Here is a 12848-nt window from a genome sequence, read left to right on the forward strand (position 1 = left end):
TCCATGAATTAACATATAAAAGCAATAATATTGCATAAAAATAAGATTTATAGAAAATTGCAGCGAAAGGAAATTTTATGTTCAAATAGAAGCTATTTCTCCAAAAATTCCGAATTTAATACACTCACGCAATAAACTAAATATAAACATTAAAAAAATATAAAATTTGAGCAAGAAGCAACATTTCAGTACATTACTCTTAGAAAGACACGCAATTTAGTTCATTACAAATATTTTACGAAGCTAATAGTTTAGTCCTTTTCTGACAACCAAAAAATCATTTTTTAAACCTAAAAATTTATAACAATTCTACTTGAAAGAAGGTTGAATAAACATTTTAAAAAATTAATAATTTTCAAAAACATTAAAAATAATAATTAAATAAAAAAAACACGTATCTAAAATCAACCCACAATATTCAGAACGGGCAACACACATATTCTTAATAGACATATTCTTGATAAGTCAAGCTAGGAGAGTTTGCACACCATTAAACAAAATAATGAAATCAATTCGAATATTTTTATTCTAAACTATCTATGAACAATGTTGGCTTCCTTTGTTCTTTATGCATTTCCACTGTTATTTTATTGTTATGCTTTAACCCATTAACGTGTGGTAATTTTATTGTTATGCTTTAACCCATTAACGACTGGTCATTTTACTGTTATGCCTTAACTCATTAATGTCTGGTTATTTTACTGTTTTGTTTTAACCCATTAGCGTCTGGTTATTTTATTGTTATGCTTTCAACTCATTAACGCCTGGTTATTTTACTGTTATGCCATAACTCATTAATGTCTGGTTATTTTACTGTTTTGTTTTAAACCATTAACGTCTGGTTATTTTATTGTTATGCTTTAAACTCATTAACTGCTGGTTATTTTATTGTAATGCATTAACCCATTATCGTCTGGTTATTTTATTGTTATGCTTTAGCCAATTAACAACTGGTTATATGCCGTGAAGCAAAAAAGCTTCTATTAAAAAAGTAGTCATCGTTTAAACTAAATGAATATTTTCCTGTGTTAGCAACTACTTGTTTTTCGAAAGTAAAATAAAATATTTTCTGGATGTATAAATCGTTGTTTCAGATAAGAATTCTCGTAAATCGTGACGTGTATGTCACGAAATTTGCACAATATGGCTCCTATATAGTTGGAAAGGCTACTCACATGTATGAGAAGTTGCTAACAATGATAATTTAAATTGCGCTTAAATGAAATTTTGTGAGATTTTTTTAAACAAATACCATTGTATTAGAAAAGAATGCTTCTCTTAAACAGCAAAAGTGAAAACTCTCCCCTTTTTTTAAGAGAGATTACATGGCCTTTTGTATAAACATTACCACTTCTAAAGAGAAACGTCACCGTGCATATCGTTAGCCAAAGTTCATAGCTTATGCTAAATCGTTTCATTTTAAAGTATACTATGCTATAAGCTGTTCCAACAAAATTTTGGCAAGGAATCAAAGAAATTCAAGTACTGGCTTTAGAAAAACAAAATAAAATATTTATATTTTATACCTCATGCTTGGTTATTCAAATAGGCACTGTTGTACAGCTACCTTAAATGACTGCCAGAGTATTGCACTTTCCGCCAATCTTTACCACCAATACTTTTCTTTATCTTTATATCTTTTTACCAATATTTTTCTTTATCTTTATATCTTTTTACCAATACTTTTCTTTATCTTTATATCTTTCTACCAATACTTTTCCACCAATCTTTTCGGTGAACAATCTCATCTAGCTTTGACTTGCTTAAACATTCATTTGGAAAATTAATAATCCAAAAGCAACACACAAGTATCCCAGATTCGAACCTGTGTTAATAACAGTTACTTCACTCACAGAAATGAAACTCTCACTTTTGACAATTCAACAATCCTCGAGCTGTATTTCGTTATTTTAAGAATCATTTCGTCATAAAATCCTGTGATTTGGATCAAAACACTAACTCTCAAATATATGACGGAAATGTTTCCTCAATCCTCATCGTAGTGCATTGTGGGAAGTTGTTAACTAGAATGAAAACTGAGAGATCAAAAATAAAGTGACGATAAGTTCTGACCGGCCTTGAAATAGCTTCGTACCGGGACGATCCAGGGTTCGAATCCCGCTTCGGACATTGGTGTAATTTAGTTCACTGTTCTATCAGTCTTTCATGTGTAATTTGTGCGCTAAATGGTGTCCGTGGTTATTAGAAAAGATGTATACATTAAGTGCCACGCTTTTTTTTTCTGGAAAAGAAATAGAATGGTGAAATTCTTTTCAATTCTGACAGAATTCATTTCCTCGAAGGATTCATTTTTCGACTCTGAATTTTAGGAAACAAGGACCTCAAGGATCTGCATCTCACGATGAAGGGGTAAAGGGCCGTTCCGTTCATAGGCACCCCGACCCGCCGACAGGACTAAGATTTCCTTGACGAAATGTTTAGTCGGAACATAATCCTGGAAACGGTTTCGTCAGAAAAGAAGAAAATTTTGTGAAATTTGAGTATTTATTTTTTTACAACGCTTATACTGTGAATATCTGTATTGCTCTAAATTAGCTCCAAAGATACAAAAATTGTAGATATTTAGAATTTAGGGGCAAGTTGTAGCTAGAGGGTAACAACTTAAAAGAAATAATTATAATGAGTACTCTAGGTAACATTTTAAAACAGCGCTAGAAACCACGTCTATCACAAAAAATTAGAAAAAGCTCAAAATAGAAAAAACGAGGAGAATTTAGTGAGAAATGAAACAAATTAAAACAAGATTCTGGGTCACTTTAGAGTAATGAAACCCATTAAACATCCTCTGATGCGCCAGTGGTAAAATAATTGTCATTTTAAAAATGGATCTAGTGGAGATATTTATCTATTACCTGAATGTGTACAAATGCTTGTAACATATGTATAAACGTATACAAATATATGAACTCATATACACCGAGGAACCATTACGTTATGACCACCCTCCATCTATAACAATGGGCTCGCCCAGGAACAATGTTTTCATGGGGCACATTCGGACCCATAATCCTCATAGAACAATCCCTGACGTCTGTAAGCTACTTGAACATAGTTGCAGACCAGGTTCACCCATTCATGGCAAAATATTTTCCTGCGGGGAATGGTGTTCACCAACAGGATAATGCAACATGTCATAAGGGTCGAATCGTCGATCCCCAAATTCACCTAACCTTAATCCAATAGAGCATTTGTGGTCCTACTTGGAAAACCAAATTCATGCTGCCATGCTACCCCCTCGCAATGTGAGGGAATTGCAGGGGACCAGTTGGTGAGCGCTTGGTACCAGATACCTCAGACTACCTATCAGCACCTTGCAGAATTAATGACACGGCGGGTGCTTGCAGTTTTGAGGGCTAAAGGTGGTCCTACATGTTATTAGCAGGGTGGTCATAATGTAATGGCTCTTTGGTGTATATAACGTGTAGAAATGCTTGTAGCCTTCTTGTAAGTCATTCATACTATCCTTCTTCTTGGCTCAGTGAGTAGAGTTCTAAAGTGGTGAGCCAGATTTGAATCCAAGTGGTGGCTGGTCTAGTCTTTTAGTTCTCCTGACTCGCACCGACCACAGCACTGACAAACTTTTTCCTCCATATAACGCAACGATATGTTAGTTTTACCTAAATGTTTTTTTTAATCCCAAATGCGTGTTATAAGAATTCCTCTGTCTTCCGAGAAAGGTTTAAAATTACTAGTCTACAGAAATGGATGCTAATGGAATTGCAAAACCAATATTGCTTGTCTGTTAAATGGAAAAAATAAAATAAAATGAAATCCAAATGCTTGGACACAAGAATTGATTCTGTGTTGATATCAAATTTACAAGGATTCGGAAATAAATGCAATTTTCTCAAATCCATAACGGGGCTAATCCTATCAGATGACAGCAATAAATTTATCCATAAACGACATCGCAATTTAGCTACAGCAAACTTAAGTTTATTAATCTTCGAAAATAAGTACTTTAAACGTAGCAGGTTAACAATAAACAGAAAGTAAAATCCCAAAGAGAGTAAATAAAATAGAAAGAAATGAGTTAAATTGACTAAAAAACAGAACACTCTTTACTTGTTTATATCACAAATATTTCAAGACGTTGGGAAGAAATTCGATGGGAAATAAATGAGGAAAGGATTGTATGGAAAGTTAGAAAGGGAATGTTGAATATTTCCTAAAAAAATAATGTAAGCCCGTTATCAAATTAGGGTGTTGTTTAAATCAAGCTTTGTTAGAAAATTAAGATCGAACAGTGAGAAATCAAATAAGGCTTCTTGTAATCGAATTGCTTGAGAGTTAGATGTCGTTGTCAATAATGACTTCCGACGAATTCAATCAAAATTTAAAGTGCCTTTTCAAATTATTTAGTACCTAGTAATTCGAGAAAGGTTTTTCTTCATTTATTTTAAGTTATTTTTATTTATTTTTATTTTCTTAAATTAAATTTTTGACGGCTGGTTTGTTTTTATTTTGTTTTTAATTTGTGCAGTTTCATATTGCAAATTTCACTGAATTTTTGTTTTTGACGCAGCCATCACCAGAGATCAGCTTATATTGGACGTTTTGTCAAAATAAAGAGATTATTAACTTTAATGGCTTGATATTATAACTTCTATCAAAAGCATAACGTCTTATGGAGCATGTATATTAATATTAACTATTGAAATGCGGAATTTAATTTTAGAAGTGCGGTATTAAAATCAAGCTATGACGCATATATGTGTCAAATGCAGGGCAAATGATCCTTTGTTTTAATTTTACTAAAAGAAGCGGAAAAATTTCCTTTTTATTTTTTGCTAAATTAGAGGTTGAAAAGGTTAGCCTAGAAAAAACTTCTTGAGTAGGCCAAGGTCCGTCCTGGGCTGTCGTGCCATTGATGATGATAATTTAAGAATGAAAAATCTAAATATGCCGAATCTACATTTATGATTTCAAGTAGTGTATACATTTTTTCACGATGAGTTTAATTTATTATAGTGTTAAAATTATGTTAATACTCAACAAATTTTCACACGAAAAGTTTTTTTATGTCAGGAGCTGAATTTATTGTAGGCACTGAATTCGCCATAAAAAGTGTCGGAAAGCGTGGCTTGGTTGGCACCTTGTGACCAGTGTCACGGAGGCGAGCAACATTACCCACCCCAGACTTCCACAAATACTCGTCGAAAGGGTGGCCCACATTCACACAACGCACAGTTGTTGTTGTTGTTAATTTAAGTCGCACTAGAGCTGCACATTGGGCTATTGGCGACGGTCTGGGAAACATCCCGGAGGATGAACCGACGACATGCCATCACAATTTTGATCCTCTGCGGAGGGGATGGCACCCCCGCTTCGGTAGCCCAACGACCTGCACGCAAAGTCGAGCACTTTACGGTAGAACAGTTTAACGAGGACCAATACCACACACCCTCGGTCTCTACGCAGACTGATCCAAGTGGTCACCCACCCGCACACTGACCGTAGCCAGTGATGCTTGACTTCGGTGATCTGATGGGAACCGTGTCACATAACGCAGAGAGAAAACATTCCTGGGCGGGATTCGAACCCGCAACCATTGGCTTCGCGGTCAGGCACGCTAAGCACTTGGCCACCTGGCCGGCTGGAGCCTAGTTGTAGGTGTAAAACTGGAGAAGTCTTAAAATGTTACTAAAGATCTATACGAAATATTCATTTTTGCAACTCAGTTTTTTTAATGCTATAAATTTCAGCACTATAACCAAAATGTAATTTTACTTTTGAAGGGTTTTTATTCTTAAAAATATGATCTTATTAACTATTTCAGAATGTCTTTTGGGAAAAAAGAACTGAAAAATACTTCATAAATAATAAAAGAGTAAAATTTGCATTAATAAAAAATTCATTATAGTATTAACTTTTATTAATTTAGCTAAAGCTTTAGTTCTTTGAGAAATAAAAAAGTTCATTTACAAAGTTATGAAAAGCATAAAAGGATATTCAAATAACATTTTAACTGCTTAAAGTCAATGCGTTTTTCATTTATCTGAAAAATAAACGGAAAAGTTGCACATCGTGAGAAATAAAAAAGGTTGATTTAATTATTTTCTTACAAAATATAAATTGTGAAATACATTTAAAAAGCTTTTAAGTCTGAATCCGAAAACTTAAATTCAAGATCTTCTATCAACAGTTTCAATTCTTCCAATTCCAAAACTTAATTATAAAACAGGCGCAACGTAAAATTAATCAACGCCCTTTGGATGCTATTTCTTTCTTAAAAAATAAAAAAAATTAACATAAAGAGAGTTACGTTTTTATGATTTCGTTAGCTAGAAGATGCATTCATAACTAAAAAAAGTGTAAATTTCCATTCATATGAAGAATACTATTCAATAAAAAATAATGAAATAAGCATCAAAACCCTACTCTAATATAAGTTTTATTACTAAAATGCTGTTTTTGACAGTAATTAATTCCATTTTAATTCAAAGAAGCATTTCTAAATTTTAAACTTGCATTTATAAAGGTTTTTATATAGTATAAAAACAATATAGTTTGAGAAAAATAAAATTTTCTTTATAAAATGCATCGCTTAATTTATTTTAAATACGTCTTATGTTGTATGCATGTATATAATCATTGGTCTTTGTTTCAATAAAAACTATATTTCATTTACGTTTGAAAATTCATCATTGCAAGATTCTTTTAATTCAATTAATAATTTACTTAGTTATTATACATAGAGACCTACATTACAGCAAATTAATATACTATAAAAACTGTTCGTGTTTTTACTCCGCAGCTTGATATTTTTAATTTAACTAAAAGCTTCATGTGGAAGAAAAAGTAAGAGTTTAGAAAACAATGTTGTAAAATTTGACGTCTGCATACAGGCTTTAAACTTTTTGCGATTAAAAAAAACTTAAATTTTTATTTTCTTATTGAGAATAATTTTAGTATTTGTATATTTATTAGAAATTCCTTAAAATAAGTAATGAAGTCATAAAATGGCATAATACTTTTAAAAATAGATAGTTTTGGAAAAACAATTTTCGTATTATCTCAGTTTTTTCTTTATAAACCGTCTAAGAAATATATAGTACGAAAATTTTAAGTTTTAAAAAAATTTCAAGGGAGCATGCAAAGTGAAAAGGATTGAAGCCTGAAATAAAACTGTTTATAAAATTCTAATTTTACTAAATCTTATTTATACAATATTTTTCTGAACACATCGCCTTTATGTTATCACCGTCATTACTGCGCTTAATAGTATTTTTAAAATTTTGGCCAAAAAAATGAATAGACATTGAGAGCTTCAAATTAATATTTAAACAAATCACAAGTGAGGAAGGTGGTTGTGCAGATTGCTAAAACCTATTTGTATACCGGTTGAAGTTCGAAAGTGTATATAATTATCTTTCCTCTCTCCTCTGTTTCCTTGGGCAATCAAACAGATTTTGATGTTTTGTACACCGAAAATTTTTAATCCGTAGAGCAGCAGTTTCAAACTTTTAGGAACCTAAATAGACGCCTTACTTTTGGCGGAACCCCGTTGTTCATTAGCAATAATGAACTAATTAATTAAAGACAGCCGTGGTTTCTCAGGAGATATAACGTTCGCCTCTCAATAAGGTGACCCAGGTTCGAATCTCAGCGGCGGCTATTTGATACGAGCATTTTGAACGACCAACAGAGGCAACATTTACTGAATTCAAATATACACTTTAATGAAAATAGAACATTTTCATACAAAGTTTTCACGGTTTCACGCAGATTTTATTGCGTAGCTTCTTTTTACAATTCAAATTATTTATTATGTTTCTAACCAGTTTTTGGGTATCAACAAGATATTCCCATAACTTTGAACAAACAAACATTTAAATATTAGTTTAAAATATCATTTATGCCATAAAATAATAGCTTAAATAAATTATTTCTTGCAATTTCAAACTGCAAATCAAAATTATCTAAACTAAAATTTTTTAATCGGTTCTAACTTATATTGATGATTGTTTTTTATATCTTATGATGGTTATTCAACTTTTTCTTAAGTTGTAAAAATACAACATAGAAAATAAAGAAACAGAAAATTTAATTTCGAATTTTACAATAATACTGAGTAGCAATGGCATAATTTAAATTAGTACAAAAAAGCCTTGCTGTACAATTCTAACAACGCTATAGGAAGATAAATAAACAAATTTTAATAATAGATAAGTTAACAATTATTTTTATCAGCTTTAATAGTTTTACATTACACTCTGTGAAAGTTATATAAATTCACTACATATTCGATAAAATATTTTCATAAATTTAAAATTACCAATTTATTATTTTAAATGAGGGGTCTGTCCGATAAAATTATGCATTTAAAATTACAGAAACATTATTTCTTCTTAAATTGTCACTGAGAAAAAACGTATGAATAATACGATCTAAATATGTTAAAATTTACAATGTTTCTAGCTCTTTGAGAACACCAAAAGGCTCGATAATTCTTACCAAAGAGCTTTGGTGAAGATTTTGGTATAATTAATAACAAAATGCGATTTTATAATATGTGATAAAATTGGGTAACTGTATCATGATACCTTAGAGTATGACTTAAGAACCATTCATTTGATAAAGTTTATTTTTCAGTTTTGCATTTCTTTTGCTAAATGAACAGCGATAAAAATCATAGTTTTGAAAACTAGAATTTCCAGTTAACATGCGAATACCCAAATGAATATTTTAAATACATTATATTTTGGTTTTTATTACCAGCATTATGGTTCTTTTTTTTATCAGAAATGTGATTACCAACTTTTTACGCTTTTTGTCAAAATTTATTCCAGTGGTAGCTAAGCTAAGGTTTCAATACATTATTTTTTATTCGTTTAAATTTATTTTTCACATCACTACCCATAAATAATTTGAAAGTTCATATGCAACGCCACTGTGTTTTCGTGTTGAGACTTTTAGAATGTTGACAACATTATCTAGAATTTTGAACCCTTTTTGTTTTCTTAATGTCTACTAACCTATAAAATAGTTTGCGAAAAGCGTAGTAGTTACGGTAATTATCACTGTAAACGTTACGGTATATCACATTTATTCAGTTCATAATAGATCCGGTGAAAATGAATTTTACGTAAAGTACCCGCTCCCTGAATACCAGTACTTTTTTACAGTAATTTGATAAGGAATTTTTTAGAGCGAATGATTTGAACGGATTTTTACTGCATCGTATGTTTGATATCATAATAACAGAAATATAAAATTAATTCAAATTAAAGTTTTAAATTATTCAAAGATCAATCCGTACACGTAATATGGTTGAAAATACAGAAAAAAAAAATTTTCAAAAATGCGCTTTTTCTTTATTTCATGCAAAAATAATTTTAAAAGAAGTACTTTAGCTTAATTTATTAACTATACCAAGGTTTCCGCGGTCCTTGAAAAGTTTTAGTAGTGGTAGTAAACTTAGGTAAATACTTGAACATAGTCCTTATTTCAATATACTACTTTATTGTTAAGGGATTTAGAAGTTGGAATTTTCATGCTTGCACACTTTCTTTGGAAAACAATTTTTAGTGCTGGTTACACAGAAATAAAAATATCAAAATTTTTTTAATTTTTGTTACCTCTTTTTAAAATTTTCAAAGCCCGTTTCTTTCGTCAATCTTTTACGAATAAGATACTTCGCAAAGGAAAGCGCACACAAAGTTAGAAACAGAGCTAATAACAGAAAAGCAAATACCTTTCAAAAAAAGTCGTAACTAGATGATCAGTAATCAAAAAAATATTTTTACTTTTTTAATTAGTTTATAATGAAACTTTGTAACGAGATTTTAACGTTATTGCGCATTACACGCTGTTATAATTTTTAAGTAAAATCTAGTACATTTTTACTAATTTCCTTCCGTTTTATTCAAAGCATCTAAATAGCAGTGTTTTTTCCCCCAAATTGTTTAAAGCCATAACGAAACATTAAATTTTAAGCAGAATGCTCATTTCAAAAGCTTTTTTTCTCAGCTTTCTATGAAATATTTCCTCTGAAACACTATTTTAAACTCCGAAATCACGCAAATGAAGCAAACTAAATAAATATTTTCATATTTCAGTAAAAGAGGCAAGGAAAAAATACTTACGGTATAATGCCGTAAACAATTCTTTTTTAAAAAGCCAGATTATAGAAATCAACAACAAACAGCATCTTAAGCCATGTGCATACTTGGCTAACTCCCAAGTATCTTTAAGTATTCGGGGCTTTTGAAAAGGATCTAACTCTCTCTGTCTCTCTGAACACAGTTAAATCATCTAATGTTTTCGCGCGTGCTGAGGTTTTCCTAGATATGGGAGCTTGGCGCCAAAAAGTATCGCCAGTCCTAGAGTAACAGAAGAAACTTTCAAAGTTACGCCAAACTCCATTTTTCGGGAAAACAAGATCATTGGAAACACTTCGTAAATTAGTTTGTTATCGAAACGTTTCCAAAATGAAAGAAATAACTTTCCTGAGAGCTTATCAACAAAAAGTACTCTTCGAGTCACTTGAAATAATGAATGTAACATTTATTTGTAATGTATCATTAAATTTGTTTGTTTTGTTTTTGAAAAATTGCGTATTGTGAAATAAGTTTTTATTAAGTGCTTTTCGGTTTTTATTGAACAATACGTTTTTTCTCCTTTAACAGCATTCAAAATTTTAAATAGTAGTTAATACCAGAGACGCCAACTTGCTCCGGACAGAAAATAAATAGTTTAAAGTGGTAGTTTATCAATTGTGATTTTTCGTTTAATAAATTCAATTTAGTAGATTTTTATCCACCACTATTTCTAAATAATTCATTGGCTTATATAATTTGCCACTTTAAAGCACTTATGACTTGCTTTGCCTTTTAAAAAGTAAACAAAAATAGCCAACTATTTTCAAAATTTACTTTGAAGTTATTTACCGTTTTTTAAATTATTTTGGCGTGTCCGGAGCAGTTGGCATCTCTGGTTAACACGTTGAATGCCATGGTTTATCCTATTGATCACTTCTCATTCAGTTTATTTGAATACCTGCCAACTTTCACTCTTTGTGAGAATGAATTTTCCAAGTGGTAGTAGAACAATTACCCAAAAACAATCTTACTCAAAAATATATTTATATTTTGACTAGGTCAAAATTCGCTATCGTAAAGATTAGCATGCTTTTATATATTCGTTGTAATTATTTATATGTAGTGGTGGTCAAACTTATTTATAATTATAATTCAATAATTTTAATGGCATGGCATGAGTTTCGGTACCACTTTAAATACAAAATTAAAATTTTCCGGGAAAACTGGAAGAGTTAGCAGCTACGTATTTGCAATCATAAAACGAGAAGTTTTTATACTTGATTATTATAAGCAAAGAACCAATTCATGGTCAATGCTTTCCTGAAAGAAAAGATTTCCTGTAGACAAAACGTTAACCTTTCCAGCAAGAAAAAAAGGGTTTTAAAAGGGTTTTTCCGCAAAAAAAGCTGGTAGTAAAACTATTTAATTTTTAAGAATTCTTAAAATGTAAAATGAAAATCTTTTTTTTTAACTGCACCCTATATCCCAAATTAGTGCTACATTTGAATACTTTCGTATTTATTGATACTATTGATTCTATGATTTTGTTTCAACATTTTTTAATGCATATAGATGTCACTAAGTATAGGGCTCAAAGGATTTCCCATGACAAGACCATTGGTCATACGGTAAAATTTGTTGTCAAACGCGAAAGTATTTTGTTGTAAACAAACACGGGTGAGGTTAACATATTCATCGACCTCATATTGGGAAAAATGATATTCCGAAAGTCTAAGTTTTAGGCATTCCAAAGCCCCCTCAACAGGAACATTAGTGAACAGAGATTTAACATCAAATGAGGCCATCAAATAACCATTAGGTTTTCTAAAAGGAGTGCCAACTTTATGTACCTTAGGTAAAGTATAAAATCTAGCGCAATGAGAAATGGAGGGAGTCAAAACAGCCTCAAGTCTATTGGGAATTAACACAGAGGATTTAATAGTTGATTTTATAACATTTAATTCTTTAGTTCTCGGATCTTTGGGAATTTCTTTATAAGGACCATCAAGAATAAGTTGTTTAGATTTTTCCAAATAGTCTGTTTCGTTAAGAAGGACAATTTGACCACCTTTGTCAGCTTTAGTAACGATTAAGTTGGGATTGGACTTTAAATCTTTAACAATTACTTTAGAGGAAAGGCTAAGGTTGGAATTAGAAATTTTTGAGTTGAAGTCTACGGTGTTGGCAATAAGGTGTCTGATAGAATCTTTTTGAGCATCATTAATTTTACTGAATTTAAAAGATCTTTCGATAGGAGCGATAAGTTCAGGTAATGAAGGTCGAGTTGAAACAGCAAAGTTATTGTTAAGTTTTAAAGCATTAATTTGAACGTCAGTAAGAGTGGTACTTGAGAGATTAACAACAGAATTTTGATTAACAACAGGCAAACTAATGTCAGGTTTTTTATCATTCACTTTGATGAGTCTATTCAACTTGTTATTCAGGTTTAAATCCTTTGTGTTAATTCCCAATAGACTTGAGGCTGTTTTGACTCCCTCTATTTCTCATTGCGCTAGATTTTATACTTTACCTAAGGTACATAAAGTTGGCACTCCTTTTAGACCAATTGTCTCCAACATTGGTACCTCGTCTTACAAGCTCGCAAAATTGTTAGTTTCTGTCTTCTCCCCTCTCCTTGGTAATAATTCTTTCACCACCAAAAATTCACTTGAGTTTGTTAAAGATGTTAAAAATCTGAAACCTAATGGTTATTTGATGGCCTCATTTGATGTTAAATCTCTGTTCACTAATGTTCCTGTTGAGGGGGCTATGGAATGCCTAAAA

General features: G+C 31.2%; 1 protein-coding gene across 1 annotated transcript in view; it reads right to left on the reverse strand.

Moving 5' to 3' along the window:
• The window catches only part of LOC107450569 (small conductance calcium-activated potassium channel protein 1-like), a 657806-nt gene extending 647523 nt beyond the window's left edge, over positions 1 to 10283 (reverse strand). Inside the window, exon 1 of the mRNA XM_071188289.2 lies at positions 10110 to 10283. The gene's annotated coding sequence lies outside the window, so the exon portion shown is untranslated. The remainder of the gene's footprint in view (positions 1 to 10109) is intronic.
• Between the last annotated feature and the right edge of the window lie 2565 nt (positions 10284 to 12848).

The sequence above is a fragment of the Parasteatoda tepidariorum genome, chromosome 12 (genome assembly GCF_982258835.1).
Source record: "Parasteatoda tepidariorum strain Cologne lab strain chromosome 12, Ptep-v5.0, whole genome shotgun sequence".
Classification (NCBI taxonomy): domain Eukaryota; kingdom Metazoa; phylum Arthropoda; class Arachnida; order Araneae; family Theridiidae; genus Parasteatoda; species Parasteatoda tepidariorum.